This window comes from Spodoptera frugiperda, chromosome 21, assembly GCF_023101765.2.
Source record: "Spodoptera frugiperda isolate SF20-4 chromosome 21, AGI-APGP_CSIRO_Sfru_2.0, whole genome shotgun sequence".
In the NCBI taxonomy this organism is placed as follows: Eukaryota; Metazoa; Arthropoda; class Insecta; order Lepidoptera; family Noctuidae; genus Spodoptera; species Spodoptera frugiperda.
The window spans coordinates 4,809,246-4,833,267 of record NC_064232.1 but is presented as its reverse complement, the minus strand read 5'-3'; the positions used below and the strand labels follow the sequence as shown (position 1 = coordinate 4,833,267).

The following is a 24,022-nucleotide window of genomic DNA, read 5'->3' as shown; positions in this document are numbered from 1 at the left end:
ATACATTGTTCTTACTTGTATCCAACGGTATAAGCGGCGCACGCACAAATGCAATCTTCAATTAGATTTTTTTCTGACTTCTTGGACATAAATCGCTATTACTCAGCTAATATAGTTTCAATGTATTTCAATTATATATAAAAACCTGTCGGAGAAAATACTCTTTCTATTAGTGAAAACCGCATCAAAATCCGTTGCGTAGTTTTAAAGTTTTATGCATACGAAGGGACTACAGACAAAATGGGCGACTTTGTTTTATACTATGTATAGATATAGAATAGACACCAGAAACGCATAAATTTCTTAACACACGTTTGCCCTTTAAAAACATTGCATTATTTATTTTTAAAACGTGTCAAGCGTGTGTCCATTTCATTTTATAACCAGAATTCCGTACAACATTTAATTTTAAAAAGGTATTCATCATCGGCGCAATGCTTGTATGAGTAAAAGGTTCAGGTTTATCAGAGAGCGCTGCTGCCTGGTCTCTGCGTGTAGCCCCTTAGTCGGGTATATGACACCCGCAGGAAGTGATATTGACAAAATATATTGTACTCTACCGTCACTCAGTCACTCCATCCAGTGTGGGAGAGCTTCGACACGTATGGGCCGGCTCGACCGGAGTGATACCACGGCCTCACAGAAAACCGACGTGAAACAACGCTTGCGTCGTGATTCCTTATGTGAGTGAGGTTATCGGAGCCCCAATTACTCCCTTCCCAATCCCCGATTTCCCAACAACCCTCAAATTCCTAACACCCAAAAGGCCGGCAACGCACTTGTAACGCCTCTGGTGTTTCGGGTGTGCATGGGCGGTGGCGATTGCTTACAATCAGGTGATCCGTCTGCTCGTTTACCGGCTTATACCAGAAAAAGGAACCCTAAAAACCCAAACTTTCACTTGCAACAATATAATGAAACTGGTTTTATGAAATGCAAGTTGCACATTTAATATCACGTAAGGCACTCCCCGAATGGGTAGGCAGAAGTAGGTACATAAGTCTACGAATACATTCGTACTACTTGATGATAACGTCACGCCTTTTTACCCCCGAAGGGGTAGGCAGAGGAGCACATTTCTACCCTTCCGATTTTCACTTTTCACCATTTGTGTTATAAGTCCCATGCAATAGGGGGTGAGCCTATTGCCATATACTGAGCACAATTCCAGACTCCGTGCTACTCTACTACTGAAAAATGACCTAATACATATCTTACTAATATTATAAATGCGAAAGTTTGTGTGTTTGTATGTATGTTACTCACTCACAGCAAAACGGCTGAAGGAATGGGAATGAAATTTGAAACAGGGTTTTTTTTTGAGGGGGCGAAAATCATCCAGTAAGATCTCCCGCCTTGGGTGAGACGAGAGGGAGTGTCAGGCTCTTACTGACTAAAAACCACCCCGTTCCTACTCCTGCTTTGAGCCGGAACCCCGGTAACCTTTTACGTTGTCCGTAGCTCCAGAGAGCAGGGGTAAATTATGGTGTGGAATAACACATAGACTACTTTTTATTCCTTGGGAACTCGAGCGAAGCCAAGGTAATTAAACGAAGAAGCCCTTTGGCTGAATATTGGTGTTACATTGGTCTCATGTAATTCAACTAACGTAACAATGTAACCAAGAATTGTATTGCGAACCTGATTGAAAAAGAATAACCTATGGAGTTTCTTGTTCGTTCTTCTCCATAGAAATCTACACTTTGGAACGAGCAAATAGAGCAACTAGAGGACTGACCTCTTCCATTGGCCTCTCATATTGGCTTTGACGATCAAAAGTGCCGTCCCGGTTTATTTGAAATCTATAGTATACTGATATTATAAAGCTGAAGAGATTTTTTGTTTGTTTGTTTGAAGGCGCTAATCTCCAGAACTACTTGTCTGATTTGAATAATTATGTTTGTGTTGGATAGTGCATTTATCGAAGAAGGCTATAGGCTATAAAACATCACGCTACGATTAATAGGAGCTGAGCAGGGCGGGTGAAACCGCACGAAAGTAGCTAGTCTATATATATAAAAATTAATCGCTAAAAGTGTTGGTAAGCGCATAACTCGAGAACGCGTGGACCAATTTGGCCAATTCTTTTTTTGTAATATTCGTCGAAGTTCAAGGATGGTTTTTACGGCGAGAAAATATCAAATAATTGACGGGAAAGCCCTAAAAACAGCCCTTTTCTTTATCCCATACAAACGTTTTCTAACTAATACGTAGACTCAATTTGAGCTTTATTGCTATTGGATAAAGTTCATATTGGATAAATGCTATTGGATACTAAAAAACAAATGCTATTGAATCCCTACTAATATTATAAATGCGAAAGTAACTCTGTCTGTCTGTAATTACGCTTTCACGCCTAAACCAGTGAACCGATTTTGATGTATTTAGAATAGACCTTACTTGATACTTTTTATTGCAAAAAATAGCGGAGAATGGGTAAAAATAGGGGATAAATGGTCATATGGAAATTCGTCATTTTAAAAGCTGTAACAGTAAAACTTTGTATTTAGATACTTAATGAGGAACGAAAGAACATGGGCTACTTTTTATTGCAAAAAAAATAGGAGAGAATGGGTAAAAAGAGGGGATGACTGTTCATATGTAAATTCGTCATTTTAAAAGCTGTAACAGTGAAACTTTGTATTTAGACACTTAAAGATAAACGAAAGAACATAGGCTACTTTTTAATTAATAAAAAGGGTAGAAGGCGTAGAATGTTTGATAGAGGAGATTAATGTTTGCTTGAAAATACGTCATTTTCGTAATACGTTGCCTGTGGCTTCACTCGCGTTCGATTCTTATTTAAATACACATATACTTATTTAAATCGCCAATATCCCTACTACCATACTAATGTTATGAATGCGAAAGTAACCCTGTTTGTGTTGTTTTATGGAATATAACAACGAAAAAATGTATTTTTTTATTGATAGGCAATATATAGGAAATTAAAGGATAATAATATAGATAACCTTGGCTACTTTTCATCATGAATATAAAATGGAATGGAATTCTATGGAATACATATCTTTAAAAATGCTAACAGTAACATATTCTCAAGTAATTCACATTTTACATGACATACGGCAGCATTTTGACCACTAACACTACCACGCGGACGAAGTCGCAGGCAAAAGCTAGATGTTTTCAATAAACGTTCATGTCAAATATTTGTTGTTCATCCTGTCAAATACTGTAAATAATGATTGACATTTATGCATAAACTATTTTAAATGGGTGAATAAACAATTGTCTGTATTTTTTTTTAATCTATTGAAAGTGTTGAAAAGTGCATTAAGCATTAATAGAAATTCCTCAAACATCTATGCGTGCGTTCAGAAATAATGAAAAATTATTAACAGTTACGCGTGTGTTCAGAAATTTATTTTATGTGAATTAAAGTTTCTATTCACGTTTTCGAACAAACGATCCTCTTTCAATATAGTCTATTGGTGTGAATGACATTGACATTCGTATTGCGCGTTTTTTAAAATATGCAAAATTAAATGTATATTTTTCAATATTTCTGAGAGATTATCTTAATATTGTTTCGAGTTTTAAAGACTAAGAAGATTTTTATTTGCTAATAAGTGTTTGTTAATCAAGGTAAGTTCACATCTTCATATTGATTTTTAGTAACATTTGGTGACTACACAATACTACAATTTGGTATACATTTTATTTTCAGTTGGAATTTCGTTTTTAACAATGCTACCAACCAGACGTACAAGCTTAGGCCGCAGAACTCGAAATACGGCAAGTCAAAGAAATATAAGAGCAAATCAAACTGATGAGCAACGCGAAGCGCGAAATGAACTTGAACTGAATCGATATCAAGATAGAAATGTTGTGTTTAATCCCCACAAAGCTGCATTCCGTTATAATGTGGCAATTGATTACAGTTCAGAGCAAATTGTTGCTATTGGACTAATGAACATTGTGTGTCCACATTGGGATTGAAATTCAAAAATGAAGCCTCTGGATTGTGTTGCGCCAGCGGCCAAGTCAAATTGACGCCATTGGTACCGCCACCGGAGCCACTACATTCATTGGTTAATTTTTTGACTCATATCCAGCAGTACAATAATTGCTTTCAAATGACATCATTTGGGGCAACAAAAGTTATACGAGACAATTTTATGCCTACTTTTAGTAAGTAAGTATAATGGCAAACGTTTTTTTTTTAGTTTTAAAACCATGTAGCTGGTGCATAATATGTCGAGTCAGTGATGTGTTTATTTTGTAAACAATAAGTCAAATACATAATAATAGTCTATAATCCGAAGACTTAATCAACAACATTTTATAACATGTTGTATTTTATAGTGGCATGAGCAAGATGTTCTTGGTAAAGCCTACTACCTAAAGCTGCCGTGGAAGGCTGTTTAATGTCGAGGTTAAAAGTAGTTTTAATTTGAAATGATGTAAAGTATTGTGGCAGTATTTTGCGAGCCACATGGTGGTACAATTTGCTATACAATTACCTGTATACATATTTATATTCTTGCAGATTCAGGGATTCAAATATATCATCAAACAGGTTCAGCCATTGCCAGTGCCTGTTGAAGACTGTACATTTTTTCAAATATCTTCGCCCTCTCCGCTAACTGTCGTATCTCACAAACTGACGTATCTGCACTGACATTAAATAGATACCTTAGGGCTTTAGGGCGACTACAACATTAAAGAATAAGCCAAGACCTATATAAAAACTTTTTAATTCATTGATAAAGCCAAAAATAACGCATCTACAGTAATTTTACTGTAACGCCCGACCGAAAAACGGTTGCCCTGGAAAAACATCAATTGGTAGTTAGGACAGTTAACCGGGAGGGTGACGATATATTTTATGGACAATTCAGCAAGAGAAGTCGATCAGCGTTGCGCACACAACAACTCAGTAAAAAGATCCATTGTAATGAACAACTTCAAACATGTTTCCATCAACACAATGAATTAGTTGCATTATTCACAAATGCATTAGACCGCATGCCATCAGATAATCACAAAATTGTCATCAGAGCCGATAAGGCGCCTGCAGGACAAAATGCTGGACATTTTAATGTGCCAACAATTGATAAAGAGCGCGCGTGGTATTTAGCTCAATGTTTACTTAAAAATGCCAAGTTCTTCAATAGCGATTTGTAAAAATATTAGTGAAATTATTGAATCCTATGGAATAATCACTATTATGAAAATATATTTTGTTTTTTTTTTAATTAGTAAAGTCCTTTTCAGGTATAGTGAGATCAGGAAATTATGGATTCATTTTTATATGGAGGATATTATAGATTCCAGTTCAAATTGAATAGGACTCTCACATATACAGGACTCATACATAGCTCAGCTATACAAAATAAAGTAGAGCATCATTGCTACGCGAAAGCGGTACGAAGTTCGCTGGGTCAGCTAGTAAATAATAATTTTGACTGTGACTTTAATTTAATAGGATTGTCACTACGACAAAAAGCCGTGAGTATTTTTTTTATAAATACGTAGCAAGAAGTATTTTTAACAGCCATGCAGTAATTATTATATTTGCTTACATAAATTACGAGTGCATTTTTGTTAAAGAATACCTTGAAAGCGCTTTATTTTGAAAGTGAACGCGTTCTTAAGGTCTCTTTGTGAAAATAATTGTTAAAAAACTGGATTTTTTTTTTCGTAATTGCATCACAGTTTGTGCACGGTCGTGGTTGCCCGGAGGTTTAAGACGCCCGCTTCGCATGCATGAGAGTGCGTGTTCGAAACCTACCAACGGCAAGTACCAATGTGACTTTTTCCGAATTATATGTATGTACTTTCTATGGTTATTTAGACACCACTGACAAACGATGAAGGAAAACATCACGAGGAAACCGGGGCTTATAATTTGTAATTATAAGTTTAAAATAGTCAACCCGCATTGAGCAAGCGTGGTGATTAATGCTCAAACCTTCTCCGTGTGAGAAGAGGGCTTTGGTCAGCAGTGGCCATTTATAGGCTGTTGATGATAATGATGTTGTATTTAGCAAAAAACCACAAAATTAAAAAAAAAATCGTGTTATTGTCATATTTTTTTACCCGACTGCTTAAACAAATCGATTATGATAATGATTACAGTTTTTGTCAATTTTACAATAATAATTAATATGTATAATTCAATAGTAGTTTAGTATAATTAAATTACAACAAAACAACATACTTATTTTTTTTATAAGCGTAACAAATTATTAAGTAATTTGGAGGAATGTGGGGGGAAGTCGTTTCAGTTTGACTTAGATCTTGACTACTACTACTCCTGCTTATAGCTGGAGCCCTAGTAATCTGCCAGGTTTTCCGCAGCTTCGGCCGGACATAATCCTGTAGCTACATCAACAGGGTCGACCACAGATGGGGCCCAGTAGGGCTGATGGGCATAATAAGGACGGGTCGAGACCCCAGCTGCGGACTATCTACCAGATTCACCAGGGCTCCGGCACAAAGAGCAGGAGTAGGAACAGGGTGGTTTTTAGTCAGTAAGAGTCTGACGCTTTCTTTCGCCTCGCTCAAGGCGGGAGAAGTCATTGAATGAATTTCCATTTGATGAATTTCTGAAAAAAGCAGGATCGACTCCAGTTTTGGTGGGGAGTGATGTGGCGACACATGACAATGACAGATAACAGAAAGTCGCACATAGGCGATCGACGAGCAAATTAACGGATGACGATATAAATCCCACATCGTATAATATGTGAAGTTTACACGCGAATTAACATGGATAGAAAATCCCAACGAACAACAGTTGGGCAGAAAGCCCGCCAGGCACGACCACCTCGCCTGGTCGGAGGATCCTCATTTTCTTAGGGAACTATAAAGTCAAAAGTCAAAGTCAAAATTATTTATTTCAAATAGACCAGGAAGGCACTTTTGAACGTCAAAGCAAATATTAATAACGTCTGTCTGTCGGTCAGTCCTCTAGTTGCTCTATTTGCTCGTTCCAAAGTGTAGATTCCTATGGAGAAGAACGAGCAAGAAACTCCATAGGTTACACTTTTTCAATCAGGTTCACAATAAAATACTTGGTTACATTGTTTCGATTGCTTCAACTATGTTCTATACTCTCTACAATCCACATTTTGCCTTATTATACCCATTAAATGAATAAACTGTGATATCGTGACACGAAACGACACATGCCTGTGTTAATTTTAAAAATAAACAAATCATAAGCGATGTACTTATGTGTATATTTGTACTAGTTAGGTAATATTCGTAATTTATGTACCGAGGTGCTAATTCATACGCACATGATCACATTATTTATCATCACATACCTAATCACTACAGTAATCCCAAATTAAATATTAATGCGCTTGATTTTGATGTCCGTCTTGTAGATTACTTTAAAATATTAGACGCGTATTTTTTTATTTCTTTTTTTTAAGAAACACGCCGGGTAAACGAGAAGACGTATCACCTGATGGTAAGCAATCGCCGTCACCCATGGACACTTGAAACACCAGAGGCGTTACAAGTCCGTTGCCGGCTTTTTGAGGGTTTGGAATTTAAGGGCTGTTGTTCGGGAATCGGAGATTGGGAAGGGGGGAATTGGACCTCCAGTAACCTCACTCACACAACGAAACACAACGCAATCGTTGTTTCACGTCGGATTTCTGCGAGGCTGTGGTATCACTCCGGTCGAGCCGGCCCATTCGTGCCGAAGCACGGCTCTCCCACACTTAAATAACTTCTTTCTTATGGAAACAAATACTTTCGAAGATATGTACAATTGTACATTGATTTGAAATATCACGTGACGTCACTTTATACGGACATTTTATACGTAGAAATGACGTATTTACTCCCACTCCTAAACTTTGATTAATTTTATCTAAGTAATTTTATTTTATATGACAGAAAAATGATATCTGCTTTAGGGAATATACTTCGCATCGCAAACTTACGAAAAAATGATATCTGCTTTAGGGAATATACTTCGCATCGCAAACTTACGAAATAAATAATTTTGACTTTGACTTTGACCTTACTGAGCTTGAAAAAGAAGTAATAACTAGTTAAGTACTTGTATAATTGTTTGTTCACAAAACATTGGCATATAATGTTCACAACTATGTGTTAAATAGTGACACACGAACAGATGGACACGGGCAAATCATCATTCAGACCGTGACCGTCCCATGTTGAACTATGGAGCCCCACATTACACATAGACTTGTGTGGTTAAGTGTGGGAGAGCCATGCTTCGGCACGAATGGCCCGGCTCGACCGGAGTGATACCACGACCTCACCGAAAACCGACGTGAAACAACGCTTGCGTTGTGTGTGTGACTGAAGTTACCGCAGGCCCAATTCCCCCTTTCCCATCTTCGAAATTCCAGCAACCCTTCCTAACCCCCAAAAGGCTGGCAACGCACTTGTAACGCCTCTGGTGTTCATTCAAGTGTCCATGGACGGCGGCGATTGCTTACTATCAGGTGATCCGTATGCTCATTTAACGGCTTATACGATAAAAAATAGGGATTATAATACCATGTCGTGTGACAGAGAATACATTTATGCCACTCGTCTAGTCGGTGTCATATACCCATTTATGTGATTATAGTATCGTCATGTGATGATCTCTACCTATATACTTATTATCTAATATATAACTATGTATTTACCTTGATATAAACAAGCGAGGTACATAATAACAATATAATTAGTTTTACCTACAACTCAATTTTTTACGATTACTAAGCAGATTTTGTTTCTTGTCCGACTCACGTACGTCAGCTAAAGAATGCATTTTATTCAAATAGGAAGTAATTTGTTTGAGATGTTTCTAGACTACTGCAGTTGGGTAAAATTTCTAAGTTATTTAAAAAAGAGGGGGTTCTCATCATGAGTGGACATTATAGTCAGGGATTGGGATTTCATAAAAAAAATATCTCCTAGAAATATTTATGAATGTTAATGAAAAACTAAATCGAATTTGTTTTTTAATACATATTATATTATAATTTTACTACCTTACCCCGCGACATCGCACGCGTTAATTAAACATATAAGTAAACCTTCCTCTTGAATCACTCTATCTATAAAAAAATACTGCATCATAATCCGTTGCGTAGTTTTAAAGATCTAAGCAAACATAGGGACAGACAGCGGAAAGCGACTTTGTTTTATACTATGTAGCGATACGACACAAAATGGATGTGTTTTAGCACACTAATTAATAATAATAACGGTATTAAAAGATACTTTATTTTATACATATAAGGTGTTCTAAAAGTATCTGCCACGGCTTTAATGGAAGGTAGTAGATTTAGATTTCAGCCATGATCGTCCCACTGCAGGGCAAAGGCCTCCCTATCCTCCTTCCATTTCTCTCTGTTTAAAGCTTTTTGCGGCCAATCCTTGTCATAGATGTCGAGTTCGTCCCGCCATCTCCTTTTGGGCCTGCCGCGACGTCTGTGGATGTTGAGTGGGCTTCACTCAGTAGTGAGTTTTGAAGATGTAGGTACAATAGTAAATATAAATTATTGATTATAAGTAATTTTTTTCATACAAAAATGTCTATGTGTGTGTTTATTATGAAAGAGCTGTCTCTTTCACTGTCTCTGTCGCTTCGTCAATGATAACATTTAGACATCGTGCGTATTTGTGAACCACTTTATACAGAGTAGAGTCAATGTTTATTTAACTTCTTTATGTTCTCAAATTGAATTAATTGGTCCGAGGTACGAAATTTCTTCACTATTGTAATCTTCGAACACAACACTACCTCCCATTAAATCCGTGGCAGATACTTTTAGAACACCTTATATAAAATAATATATTGAAACATTAGTTTCTAGTGAGCCAACGAATTAATGGTAAATATGCTAATTTTAATATACAATGTCCTAAAATATACAACCAGTTTTTAATTCGTATATGCGTATATGTTTTGCGTATAATATAACGACATATATACTATATATTATCATTTTTTTTTACTCCCCAGAACCCTCTTAATACGTTCTGATTTATTTCTTTGTTAGGTATAAATATATACAAGACAGTCGTTCATGTCTCTAGGATGCGCTGGATTTTAAGGCATCGGTGTTTTACATCACACATCAACAGCTATAAGTGGCCACTAATGACCAAAGCCTCTTCTCACACGGAGAAGGTTCGAATTCTACTCCTGAGCTTTGACTTAACAATCCGGAGCTGAGCACTACCTAGCGTATAACCGGGGCTCCGGCTCGAAAAGCTTGAGTAGGAACAGGATGATTTTTAGTCAGTAAGAGTCAGACACTCCCTCTCGCCTCGCCCAAGGCGGGGGAAGACATGGGTGATTTTCCCCCTTAAACACGTTAAGTGCGGAACAGGGTATGTAAAACCTCGTCTATGTCGCGCTTGTAGTGCGGCGAGGAAAAACATAGACTTCTACTACCGCTACTGTCTTTTCTATTTGATTTGGGATTGACTGGTTTAGGATATGGTTCAAAACGCCTCGTACCACAGTTAATGGAATGTAAGTACAGTAGGAACTCGATTACCCGGCTCCCGGTTATACGGATTCGCGATTATCCGGACTACCGACTCATTATATTAAAATTATCTACAAGTCGAATTTATGCAACGCAACGTACATGTATGTATGTAATCTAAGAAGATGTATCTCATAATAATCTATACTAATATTATAAAGCTGAAGAGTTTGTTTGTTTGTTTGTTTGTTTGAACGCGCTAATCTCTAGAACTACTGGTCCGATTTGAATAATTATATTTGTGTTGGGTAGTGCATTTATCGAGGAAGGTTATAGGCTATAAAACATCACGCTATGACCAATAGGAGCCAAGCAAAGCGGGTGAAACCGCGCGGAAGTAGCTAGTTATTAATAAACGTTGATATACATTCATAAGTGTTTGTTGTTTTTAATAAATACATAACATCGTATGTACAACATAATATGTATGCACAAAATTCGCTTTTCTTCGTAAATTCGATTATCTGGATTTTCGATTATCCGAATGCCTAACGACAATAATTAGTCCGGTTAATCGAGTTTCTACTGTATAGCAAAACAGTGTTGCAAGGAACGTGTTGAAAATAGTGGTGACTTATACGATTGTATCTTTGTTCCCGCAATATTTATTGCCCGGTATATATAAGTACTATAATATAGATACGTAGCTTGCATCAAGGTGAACTACTAATCGTCAATGCACATCATTCCTCATTTATATTGCACCCATGTCATGTCAAGTTCACTGACCATAGAGGCGCATGACGCTAAAAAAACCAGTTTATCATGGACTCGCTTTGTTCTATCTTTCCGTACATTCGACGGTCAGTTTATACTGGTTATACATAGCTAGATGCACAGAGCTATAGGTACAAACCAGTTTATCATGAACTCGCTTTGTTCTATCTTTCCGTACATTCGACGGTCAATTTATACTGGTTACTTATAACTCGATGCATGGAGCTATTCAGAACCAGTATATCATGGACTCGCTTTGTATCATCTTTCCGTACATTCGACGGTCAGTTTATACTGGTTTGTTTAGCTGTGCAATGTTTGTGATTATGAGTAAACAGTTGATAGGTATGTATGTGTGTATATAATGCAAGTTTAACAGGTTTGAGTCCTGTTCCATGAGATTTTATGGCGGACCAAGTAGGTATTCCCATCCTGTGCAATTTTAAACTTGTAGTAGACTAGTTTCTGCCCGCGGCTTCGCTTGCCTTCCCGTGTAATACAAAGTAGCCTATGAGTTATTTCAGGTCATAATCTATACCTGTTCCAAATGTCATTCAGATGCTTTCATCCGTTTTGACGAGATAAAAAGTATCCTATGATCGTTTCCTGCTTTAAAGCTATCTCGTTACCAATTTTCAACCAAATTGGTTTAGCCGTTGTTGAGTTATAAATAGTGTAACCAACACTACTTTATCTTATACATATAGATACTAGCGGACCCGACAGACGTTGTCCTGTCTACACGTCTTTAATTTGAAAATGTGTCGGATCCAATGTAAAACATTCCAAAATCAACAACTACTAATAAATTAAAAATTAATTAAAAAAACATTGTCCAGCGGACCAAATTGTGAATCTAAACCATTCTCAGATCCCCTTGAACACACACAAAAAATTTCATCAAAATCGGTCCAGTCGTTTAAGAGAAGTTCAGTGACATACACACTTACAGAAGAATTTTATATATAAAGAAGATACATTATTGAGGTAGGTTAAAGAGGTAGGCTCTGTAATCTGACTTAGGGCTCTTGCTTAGTTTACTTTAGGGCCTAGCGAGTTTACCGGGGCTCCGACTCGACAAGCAGGAGTAGGAACGGGGTGGTTTTTAGTCAGTAAGAGTCTGACACTCCCTCTCGCCTCGCTCAAGGCGAAAGAAGAAATGGAATGATTTTCCTCCCTCAAAAAAAAAGCGGTGACTTGACCGATTATATTATCTCTTTGTTGACTGAATGAAAATTTGTTGGGTATGGAAATTAAAAATTTAGTTTGTCAGTTAGGTACTGAAAATTTTATGAACACGTATTTTTTTTATTTTGTCATACATATAAGATAACGATACTTAGATAAAACGAATATTAGGTAAAAAAAGGCATTGAATGATTTTCTCCCATCAAAAAAAATTAAAAATAAAATAGATCAATCTGCTAGTTTCCTTTCATAAATAATTTAATCATTTACGTAGTAATGATAGTCATTGTCATTGTTAACCAACGTAACGGAAAATATACAACAATAGATTACGAGACTGGATTACTTAATTACCTGTATTGGAAACAAAGGTAATTCATTTACAATGATTTTACAATCTATACTAATATTATAAAGCTGAAGAGTTTGTTTGTTTGATTGTTTGTTTGTTTGAACGCGCTAATCTCCAGAACTACTGGTCCGATTTGAATAATTCTTTTTGTGTTGAATAGTGCATTTATCGAGGTAGGCTATAGGCTATAAAACATCACGCTATGACCAATAGGAGCGAAGCAGAGCGGGTGAAACCGCGCGGAAGTAGCTGGTCTAAGATCTTTCCATATTTTGTGTGCCAATAACTTTACACCTTCTTTCATGGTAATCTTTCTATTTTTATTTTTATAAAAAACGTTGCCCCACACTAGGATTTTCTCCTGAGTCGTGGGTGCGTTTACAAACATACAAGTTCATATACACATGTCACTCAGACCCGTTGCGTTGTGTGAGTAAGGCCGCGTTTCCATTGACGCGGAGCGGGGCTCGAGAAGAGCTTAGCGGTGCACGAATTGACCAATCAATGTGCTCGAAATCTCCGCACCGCTTCAATGGAAACAGCATGAGCGGGGCGGAGCAGAGCTGAGCGGATATTCATACAAATATACAGCGAGACGATGCGGTGCGGAGGACAGCGGGGCGGTGCTGTGCGGAGGACAGCGGGGCGGTGCGGAGCAGCGCGGTGCGGAGCGGACTGTGCTTAAGACAGGGATAGTGACACTAACACGACGCATGCTAACGTGTGACAGAGACATAACCGAGTACCGAGTATTGCCGAATAAGTACGAAGATTCACGAAGTAACCAAAAAGGGATGTCCAAGTAGCGTGTGTGAGGGTGTTGTTTAATCGATTTTCTTAAAATCGATTACTATGAAACAAATTACTTATCAAACAAAAATATATTTATTTTCAATGTTATATTGATGTTTGAAATTTTCTTAAACAGTCGTTACTCAAATAGTCGTTAATGATAATTGATATTCAAGTAAATCATAACTTTCAATTGAGAAAATACTTTCTTTTAGTTTTATTTTAATGTCGAAATCGAAATATCGTTAATTAATGACAAAATTAAATATATTTGTAAATCTTATTTCGTTTAATATATCATATAAAAAAACAATAAACTCTAAATAAAAATATCGATTGCGATATTTGATCGATAAAGGGTCTATTGTATTTAGACATGGGCAATCTCTCAATATGATTCCAAAAGTATGCTCCGCTCCGCCTCACTCCACTCCGCTTTCACCGGTCTTCACCGCTCCTCTCCGCCCAACTCCGCGTCAGTGGAAACACTGACCACTTTTCACCGCTCGTCACCGCTCTTCTCCGCCCCGCTCCGCGTCAATGGAAACGCGGCCTAAAGTTACCGGAGGCCCAATTACCCCCCTTCCTCAACAACCCTTAAATTCCTAAACCCCCAAAAGGCAACGCATTTGTTACGCCTCTGGTGTTTCAAGTGTCCATGGGCGGCGGCGATTGCTTATCATCAGGTGATTCGCATGCTCGTTTACCGGCTTATACGATAAAAAAATGATATGCAAACGAAACTGTAGGAACAAAGCTAGTTTTATAAAAAGAAAAACAACTAGAATAATACGGAAATACAAAAATAACGTCGCAGTTAACTGGGTATGAAATAAGTAGTTTGGCATTGTAAATAAACAAACATGATATTATTATGACAAACTGTATATAGTGATTACAGACAGACAAACATTACCTATTGCTAAACACGAGGTCACCGGACTACTCTCACACATCACAACACATCAGTCCGGAGCTACGGACTACCAGCGGGTTACCGGGGCTCAGGCTCGAAAAGCAGGAGTAGGAACAGGGTGGTTTTTAGTCAGTAAGAGTCTGGCATTCCTTCTTAAGGCGGGAGAAGTAATTAAATGATTTTCCAGCTCAAAATAAATCATCATCCTCTCTCGCCTCGCCCAAAACAGGAGAAAACATTGGATGATATTCCCGCCTCAAAAAAAAAAACAGCCGCCAAAAGTCGGTCTGTTTTGTAACTGGGTGGTCTAACTGTACATAGAATAAAACAATGAGATTAGTAGTTAACATTCAGAGAGCGTAGTTAATATTTAACCTTAGTAGTTATGTAAGAGGTTAAACGATTATGAACAATTGGTTCAGTGACCATGTTTGGTTCACTGTGACTCATATTTAAACGATACACCCGCGATACTGTGGGATAAAAAGTGGCCTATGTGTTAATGAAATGTTGAAATCATTTTATTTTCTGTAAATAGGCTACAAAAGAGCACTTTTACACGTTTAAAATTATAAAAAAGAAACTCTAGATGAGGCCGGACTACTCTGAGAACAAATGCCGATACAAACTCAGAGGTCATAGTCTCTTTTAAAGTCCAGATAAATCAAGTCAAAATGTGAGAGAACCTCACGTCTTTTCTGTGGAGGAAATATTCCAGACCTGAATTCCAATCCTAAATAAGGTTATTCCAGACCATAGCCTTTTTCTGATGACGGGGGAAACCTTCAAAAGGCGCCTAGCTATTTAGGGATAAAAGACTAGGGAGTGTGGAATTTTTACCACACATCTACCGCCTTGAGAGAGTGTCAGACTCTGACTTAAACCCACCCCGTTCCTACTCCTGCTTTTCGAGGCGGAGCCCCGGTAAACCCACTGGGTAGTCCTTAGCTCCGGTGGAACACTGTTACGCTAATGCCTACTCCCGCCCATATAATATTGGTATACATTTGATCACAATAAGATATAAGATTACCTGTCGAGGCGATTGTAATTTTTAATGAGCAGATACATGTAGATTATTTCAAATTGTGAGATCAGGTTTTATCAACTTTAAGAAACAGGAACTTATATTAATTATTTTAATTTGTTAAATTCCGCGCGGAAATTAATTCGGTTTGAAAATGAGACATAATGATACCAAAAACATGTTGCGGTCACCTTGATTAAGAATATATTCATTCATTGATCTATGTGGAATTTTGAACAGGGGTAGTTTATTTATGGTATAAGCCGGTAAACGAGCTGACGGATCACCTGATGGTAAACAATCACCGCCGCATATGGATACTCGAAACACCAGAGGCGTTACTAGCGCGTTGCCAGCCTTTTGGGGATTAGGAATTTAAGGTTTGTTGAGGAGGGATTGCGAAAGGGAGTAATTAAGCCTCCGGTAACCTCACCCACAACGAAACAGAACGTTAGCGTAGTTTCACGTCGGTTATCTGTGAGGCCGTGGTATCACTCCGGTCGAGCCGGCCCATTCGTGCAGAACCATGGCTCTCCCACACTTAATTGGCGTTGGTGATTTCAAACTTATAATTATAAGTCCAGGAAGCATACTCTTGAATCCAATTCCGACATTGCTATTGTGAAATTTCGTACTCTTGTTTTGCAATACTAGCGCCCATTGTATCCGCATTGCGTGGATATTGAATGAACTAAACGGTATTGAGTCTGACATTATATTCCGTACTTTGAATGGTATTGTAACAGCTACGATTGGGGTTGTATAGTTTTGACATCATAGTTATTGAGATTTTATTGGATTGAAATTGCATTGACATTGAGTTTCAAGAGTAAGCGCCCTGGTTTCCTCACGATTAAATGTACAGTCGTGTTTAAATGTATGTACTTCTCTAGCTTACATTACATTTATAGGTACATACTACGGTCTAAAATAGCAAAAAATACTACAAAAACAATCAAATTTGTTACGTATAGGTACAGATATACCTATAGGTCGATGATTACTGTTTCATAACGAAGGATTTTCCATTATAAACTGACAGTAATCAAGTCCACACGATTTTAGTGAAAAACCCGCATCGAAGTACTATTATGAACAATGTGTTATTAATGATTTAAAATGCCATAGTATGTATGTCTGTGTTTCTGTGATTCCCCGAAGGTATATTCAAGATGTGTGTCAGTACATAGTTTCTTATTGTATAACTAGCTTCTGCCAGCGGTTTCGCCCGCGTTTCGCATAAAAAGTAGTGGCCATGCTTCGCCACGAATGGGCCGGCTCGACCGGAGTGATACCACGGCCTTACAGAAAACCGACGTGAAACAACGCTTACGATGTGTGAGTGAGGTTACCGGAGACCCATTTATCCCCCTTTCCCTACCCCTAAATCCCCAACAATCCTTAAATTCCTAACCCCCAAAAGGCCGGCTACGCACTTGTAACGCCTCAGGTGTTTCGAGTGTTCATGAGCGGCGGCGATTGCTTACCATCAGGTGATACGTCTGCTCGTTTACCGGCTTATATTATACCGGGCATACCGGGGCATACCGGGGCTCCGGCTCGAAAAGCAGGAGTAGGAACGGGGTGGTTTTTAGTTAGTAAGAGTCTGACACTACCTCTCGCCTCGCCCAAGGCGGGAGAAGTCACTGGATGATTTTCCCCCCTTAAAAAATATCATAAAAAACGCATTGAGCAAGCGTAGTGATTACTGTTCAAACCTTCTCCGTGTGAGAAGAGGCCTTTGGTCAGCAGTGGCCACTTATGGGCTGTTGACGATTTTTAATACCTACATATATGTATAAACGAATACATAATGTGTTTGTTATTGTAATTTTTTAAAACCAAAAATCCGGAAAAGTTTTTGACCAAACTGGTTATCGTTTTAAAACCAGTTTTGTATTAAAAAAAAACTACTAAATGTCAAGTCTGACCGTGAGTCTAAATTATAGCGGCTTTTGACAAAAACGTGCAATGAACTGTGTGACGTAACTGCTGAGTAAAGGGCAAAGGGTCTAAATTCGTTTCCCGGGTCGGGTATGATATGCTAAATGAAATTATTTGATTATTGACAAGTTATTTTAGAGTTTACTCAAGAATTGGGGTTTGAAGTTACCGGTTTGAGTCTCGATTGAGACATTTGTTTTATGGAAACTTTTTCGTGTTTATATAATTTATCACCCACTGCTTTTTTAAAGTTTTTGAGGTTTTTTTTTTATAATGTGGCATTAAAAATACATACAATTAGAAATAATTTATTAGACAAAACAACGTTGAACGGGTCAGCTAATTAATATAATAATTATAGATTCTCTAAGATGTGTTCATGTGTTCTCATCCCAAAATCAGGTTTATCAGAGAGCTGTTGCTGCCCGCTCTACATCTGTACATGTGTAGTCTCTTAGTCAGACCTTAGAACACCCGCGGTAAGATTAGGGGTAGTAATCACTACATAGTATAAAACAAAGTCGCTCTCTCTGTCCCTATGTCCCTTTGTATGCTTGAATCTTTAAAACTACGCAACGGATTTTGACGCGGTTTTTTTAATAGATAGAGTAATTCAAGGGGATGTTTATATGTATAATACATGCTTAATATATAGTACGTTATATTTTACTAAGTATTTCAAGCAACCTTGTGCTTTTGATGCATAAAACAAATGAAAGATATTTTAAATTTAAACTAGAATGTTAATAACAAGGTTTCATAATGACCGGAAACCTTTCAGATTGGCCGTGAAATGTTAAAAAGTAAATATAAGTGTAAGGCATGTTCATACACGTGTATTTTAATTTAAAAACTATATGTAGCAGATCGTGATGGAAGCTAAAGTATGTAAGGAGCGTAGTAGGTGGCGCTCTGCAGTTTCTGTATACCATCAGATGTATGAATGTGATGGAAGCTAAATAAGTATGTAAGGAGCGCAGTAGGCGGCGCTCTGTAGTTTCTGTATACCATCAGATGTATGAATGTGATGGAAGCTAAATAAGTATGTAAGGAGCGCAGTAGGTGGCGCTCTGTAGTTTCTGTATACCATCAGATGTATGAATGTGATGGAAGCTAAATAAGTATGTAAGGAGCGCAGTAGGTGGCACTCTGTAGTTTCTGTAGGTATACCATCAGATGTATCAATGTGATGGAAGCTAAATAAGTATGTAAGGAGCGCAGTAGGTGGCACTCTGTAGTTTCTGTATACCATCAGATGTATGAATGTGATGGAAGCTAAATAAGTATGTAAGGAGCGTAGTAGGTGGCGCTCTGTAGTTTCTGTATACCATCAGATGTATGAATGTGATGGAAGCTAAATAAGTATGTAAGGAGCGTAGTAGGTGGCGCTCTGTAGTTTCTGTATACCATCAGATGTATGAATGTGATGGAAGCTAAATAAGTATGTAAGGAGCGTAGTAGGTGGCGCTCTGTAGTTTCTGTATACCATCAGATGTATGAATGTGATGGAAGCTAAAGTATGTAAGGAGCGTAGTAGGTGGCGCTCTGTAGTTTCTGTATACCATCAGATGTATGAATTTGATGGAAGCTAAATTAGTATGTAAGGAGCGCAGTAGGTGGCGCTCTGTAGTTTCTGTATACCATCAGATGTATGAATGCAATGGAAACTAAAGAAGTATGTAAGGAGCGTAGTAAGTGGCGCTCTGTAGTTTCTGTATACCATCAGATGTATGAATGTGATGGAAGCTAAAGAAGTATGTAAGGAGCGTAGTAGGTGGCGCTCTGTAGTTTCTGTATACCATCAGATGTATGAATGTGATGGAAGCTAAATAAGTATGTAAGGAGCGCAGTAGGTGGCGCTCTGTAGTTTCTGTATACCATCAGATGTATGAATGTGATGTAAGCTAAATAAGTATGTAAGGAGCGTAGTAGGTGGCGCTCTGTAGTTTCTGTATACCATCAGATGTATGAATGTGATGGAAGCTAAAGTATGTAAGGAGCGTAGTAGGTGGCGCTCTGTAGTTTCTGTATACCATCAGATGTATGAATGTGATGGAAGCTAAATAAGTATGTAAGGAGCGCAGTAGGTGGCGCTCTGTAGTTTCTGTATACCATCAGATGTATGAATGTGATGGAAGCTAAATAAGTATGTAAGGAGCGTAGTAGGTGGCGCTCTGTAGTTTCTGTATACCATCAGATGTATGAATGTGATGGAAGCTAAATAAGTATGTAAGGAGCGTAGTAGGTGGCACTCTGTAGTTTCTGTATACCATCAGATGTATGAATGTGATGGAAGCTCAAGAAGTATGTAAGGAGCGCAGTAGGTGGCACTCTGTAGTTTCTGTATACCATCAGATGTATGAATGTGATGGAAGCTAAATAAGTATGTAAGGAGCGCAGTAGGTGGCGCTCTGTAGTTTCTGTATACCATCAGATGTATGAATGTGATGGAAGCTAAATAAGTATGTAAGGAGCGTAGTAGGTGGCGCTCTGTAGTTTCTGTATACCATCAGATGTATGAATGTGATGGAAGCTAAATAAGTATGTAAGGAGCGTAGTAGGTGGCGCTCTGCAGTTTCTGTATACCATCAGATGTATGAATGTGATGGAAGCTAAATAAGTATGTAAGGAGCGCAGTAGGTGGCGCTCTGTAGTTTCTGTATATCATCAGATGTATGAATGTGATGGAAGCTAAATAAGTATGTAAAGAGCGCAGTAGGTGGCGCTCTGTAGTTTCTGTATACCATCAGATGTATGAATGTGATGGAAGCTAAAGTATGTAAGGAGCGTAGAAGGTGGCGCTCTGTAGTTTCTGTATACCATCAGATGTATGAATGTGATGGAAGCTAAATAAGTATGTAAGGAGCGCAGTAGGTGGCGCTCTGTAGTTTCTGTATACCATCAGATGTATGAATGTGGTGGAAGCTAAAGAAGTAACCTGTAATGAACTATATAATAAAATCTAAGTATCTGAATGACACCCACTTCTAACGGTTGTATCATCGCGAAACTAGGCAGTTGTGTGTAGATTGGATGACAATACAATATTATGGCACCATCGAACTGGTCTGATGATGGAATTGGAAGGTGGCTGATGGAACCTAGGACTGCCTACCTACTAGCAAACATAATGTGGAGTTTTGGCTCATTAGATATGTCCATTTCTCCTGATGGCGCAGAAGCTAATATTATTTTGTTTTTTAATTTACTTAGTTACAAATGAAAATGGTGATTCCAAATTCCAAATTCCAAATAAACAGTAATACGCGCGTGAGTTTATAATTTATTACAATATCTACTTAAGTCGATCGATTTGAATTTAAATTTTCAATTGTGGTTTGTGCGGGCTCATTAACCGCGGGGTTACGGGTTCGAGACCTGGTAAGTGACATTGTTTTTCTGTGAATAATTAATTTGAAACTGTCAATGTTGTATTGTAAGTATATATATGTTATATACAGTAAATCTGATTAATTGAAAATTATTAATAATAACCACACGTTTTGGTAAATATAAAAAATTGTTTGTTGAACGTAATATACAAAGGATGTTTTTCTACCAGGGATGTCCTATGTTGTTATGCTATGAAGATGTAATAACTAAGCTGTGAAACTATGTGACGGTTTCCACTGATACTAAGCTATGTAGCGGTGCGAGGAAGATGCGCAGGGGCCTTAGTCTGCTATTACAATTGTGTCAGAATGGTCGATCACTGAGCAGTGCGAGAGGGACGGAGCTATACAACCTACATAGCTCCGTCCCCAGGACTAAAGCCCTAGGTTGAGTGTGTGATGAATCGATAGTAGGGAAACCATCCATAGCATGCACCAACAATACGTATCTTTCCATTAAAAAACATAGGTTAGCTGACTCCGTTTCCACCAGTGCTAAATAAAGCGCTTTCGCGGAGTAAATAGCTCATCCCTAAACGTTTATTATGACAATAATTAAAAAAATAAATATAATTTTTAATTCTTCCATAATTATCATATTTTTATTGCCTACCTACAATAATTAGGTACGATTTTGTTTTTATATGTGTTTAGTCGTATTTTTGATCGAAGTAGATTTCCTGTTTATACAAGGTTATAGAGGTTTATTCGCAGTATAAAAGGTTCAGGTTTATCAGAGAGCGCTGATGTTTGGTCTCTGTCAAATGTTACCCAGTGGTAGAATAGCAGTGGTACAAATTTAATACATATTATACTCTATACATATAAACTAATAGTTTTTATATGAGCAACTAGCTTCTGCCAGCAAATTCGCCCACGTTCCCGTGGGATAAAATAGCCTATGTATTATTCCAGACCATAATCTACCCTTGTTCCAAATTTCATCCTGATCCCTTCAGCCATTATGACGTTATTGTGTAACAAACATACACACAAACAAATATAAATAAGAAGTAAGATAAGATGAGTGACAAATAAATACTTTGACTTTGATTTTGACCTTGGCTTTGACTTTGAGGTTTTTATATAAGACGCGTTAGGTTATGAGACATAAGATACATAATATGATACATCAGGTATATTGGAAGATATACATTTTAACTAATATACCTACCTAGTTATACCTAAAATAAAGATGAAACTAGTTTCCAACAAAAACTGGTTACTGAGATCCGTCCAGTAAGACGGATAGACATTCCTACGACACGGCTGTACCATCACGCTGTTCTAAAAATATCGTAAAACCACTTGACCAGGCAACCATAGTACCGCCTCAAATATTTCTTCTTCTCACCTTTTAACCCTTCCCTGGACTTCCACAAATAATTCAAGACCAAAATTTTGCCAAATCGGTCCAGGCGTTCTCGAGTTTTAGCGGGACTAACGAACAGCAAATATACATACAAGATACATATATAGTATAGTAGAAATAGAGCTTATAATTTGTGTTTTAAAATCTGCTGTTTTCAATAATTGTAAACCACCTCTTAACTAAGTGTTGCTTAGCGTGAGGGAACACCTAAATTAATCCCTAACTTGTACGGAGCTGCGGACTACCTAGCGGGTTTACCGGGGCTCCGGCTCGAAAAGCAGGAGTAGGAACGGGGTGGTTTTTAGTTAGTAAGAGTCTGACACTCCCACGCCTCACTCAAGGTGGGAGAAGACATTGAATGGTGTTCACCCCTTAAGAAAGTAAAATAATAAAGGAATCGCTGATATTATAGCCGTTTTCCCCCTAAACCAGCTCTTAACAGAGACTTACTTAGCTTAAGGGACCACCTAAACGAACCCCTTATTGGTGAAAAGCAAAATGTAGTCAATCTTAGATGAGGGGTTCCGTAAAATTTAGAAGAGGTTGGTAAAAGCAAGCATTCAGCATCAGGTCGGTTTTTCATTAATCATTACGACTTTGGCCCTACAGAGGAGTAGACAGAGCTTCCTAGACTAATAAATAAAATTGGAGTGTCTGTTTGTAATATTGAAATGACCGTTAACATACGATACATATACCCAAAATAATAATTTTCATTTATACATATATACATATTTTATTATGTACCTGTATAAAAAATATTTCTTTTTTGTTTGTTCTTAAAAGAGTTATTTTAATATTTTTTTTTTGGGATTTACCTATAAGGAAATATTTTAGAGTAAAGTAAAATAAAAGTAAAAAAAATAAATCGAAAATAATTTTGACTTACCTTACGAATTTTTTCTTTCACAATTTCCTTTTTTTTATTATCACTACAAGTAAAGTACTTGCGTACTTTTTTTTAATAATAATTAATTATTTTTATGAAATAATTATTATTGTGGTTAACACTCGTCAGCTTGCCATGAAGGATGGCTCAGTACTAGGCTGCGTGTGCGCAACAAACTGTCGAATAAGGATTATGGCATAAAGGCCAGGCGTGCGCAACCTTTGGCTTGTCAGCAGAGAGCGTCGATTTTTTTTCACACTTTTATTTAATTTCACCTGTTCCGTTGTCTTTCTGCATGTTTGAATTTACTTTTATTAAAAAAAAAAAAAACGTCGCTTCACACTAGGATTTTCTCCTGTGTCGTGGGTCCGTTTACAAATATACAATTTCACATACACATGACACCCAGACCCGAAACAACAATTTGTGGATCACACAAAGAGTTGCTCCGTGCGGGAATCGAACCGTTGCACGGCAGCCAGTTGATCAGCCACCGCTTTAACCGTGCTGTAAAAATTTTGCAAGTTTTTTCCGATTAAGCTAAAATTTTATATGCATGTGTAAATCGGTAGACAACCCGATATTATTATAATATTGGGCTGATCTGATGATGGGGCTGGAAGGTAGCCATAGGATCTCCTTAATTAAAAGACTGGACTCGTTTGATTCTTCTTGATTCCAGGTCTAGGTATGATATGATTTCGGATGAACTTGTATGTTTGTAAACGCACCCACGACACAGGATATTTTTTTTATAACGTTGCCCCACATTAGGATTTTCTCCTGTGTCGTAGGTGCGTTTACAAACATACAAGTTCACATACACATGACACCCAGACCCGAAACAACAACATGTGGATCACACAAAGAGTTGCTCCGTGCGGGAATCGAACCCGCTACCTGTTGCACGGCAGCCAGTTACCCAGCCACC

At 37.8% G+C, this 24,022-nt stretch overlaps 1 protein-coding gene and 2 long non-coding RNA genes across 15 annotated transcripts in view; 2 read left to right on the top strand and 1 right to left on the bottom strand.

Moving 5' to 3' along the window:
* LOC118280227 (fatty acyl-CoA reductase wat) overlaps positions 1 to 23,259 on the bottom strand; it is a 51,740-nt gene extending 28,481 nt beyond the window's left edge. The window contains exon 1 of the mRNA XM_035600132.2: positions 23,092 to 23,259. The gene's annotated coding sequence lies outside the window, so the exon portion shown is untranslated. The remainder of the gene's footprint in view (positions 1 to 23,091) is intronic.
* On the top strand, positions 2,392 to 5,416 carry LOC126912005 (uncharacterized). Its single transcript, XR_007706614.1, has 2 exons — positions 2,392 to 3,606; positions 3,689 to 5,416. It is a non-coding gene; the product is annotated as an uncharacterized LOC126912005 (long non-coding RNA).
* On the top strand, positions 16,955 to 23,047 carry LOC126911995 (uncharacterized). 13 transcript variants are annotated; one of them, XR_007706590.1, is made up of 7 exons: positions 16,956 to 18,579; positions 18,663 to 18,955; positions 19,112 to 19,212; positions 19,292 to 19,370; positions 19,526 to 19,683; positions 19,842 to 19,999; positions 20,234 to 23,045. It is a non-coding gene; the product is annotated as an uncharacterized LOC126911995 (long non-coding RNA). The 13 variants fall into 13 exon arrangements; XR_007706595.1 differs by lacking the exon at positions 19,292 to 19,370 and having other exon boundaries at positions 16,955 to 18,579; positions 19,763 to 19,999; positions 20,234 to 23,046; XR_007706594.1 differs by lacking the exon at positions 19,292 to 19,370 and having other exon boundaries at positions 19,191 to 19,291; positions 19,447 to 19,683.
* Positions 23,260 to 24,022: the final 763 nt, after the last annotated feature.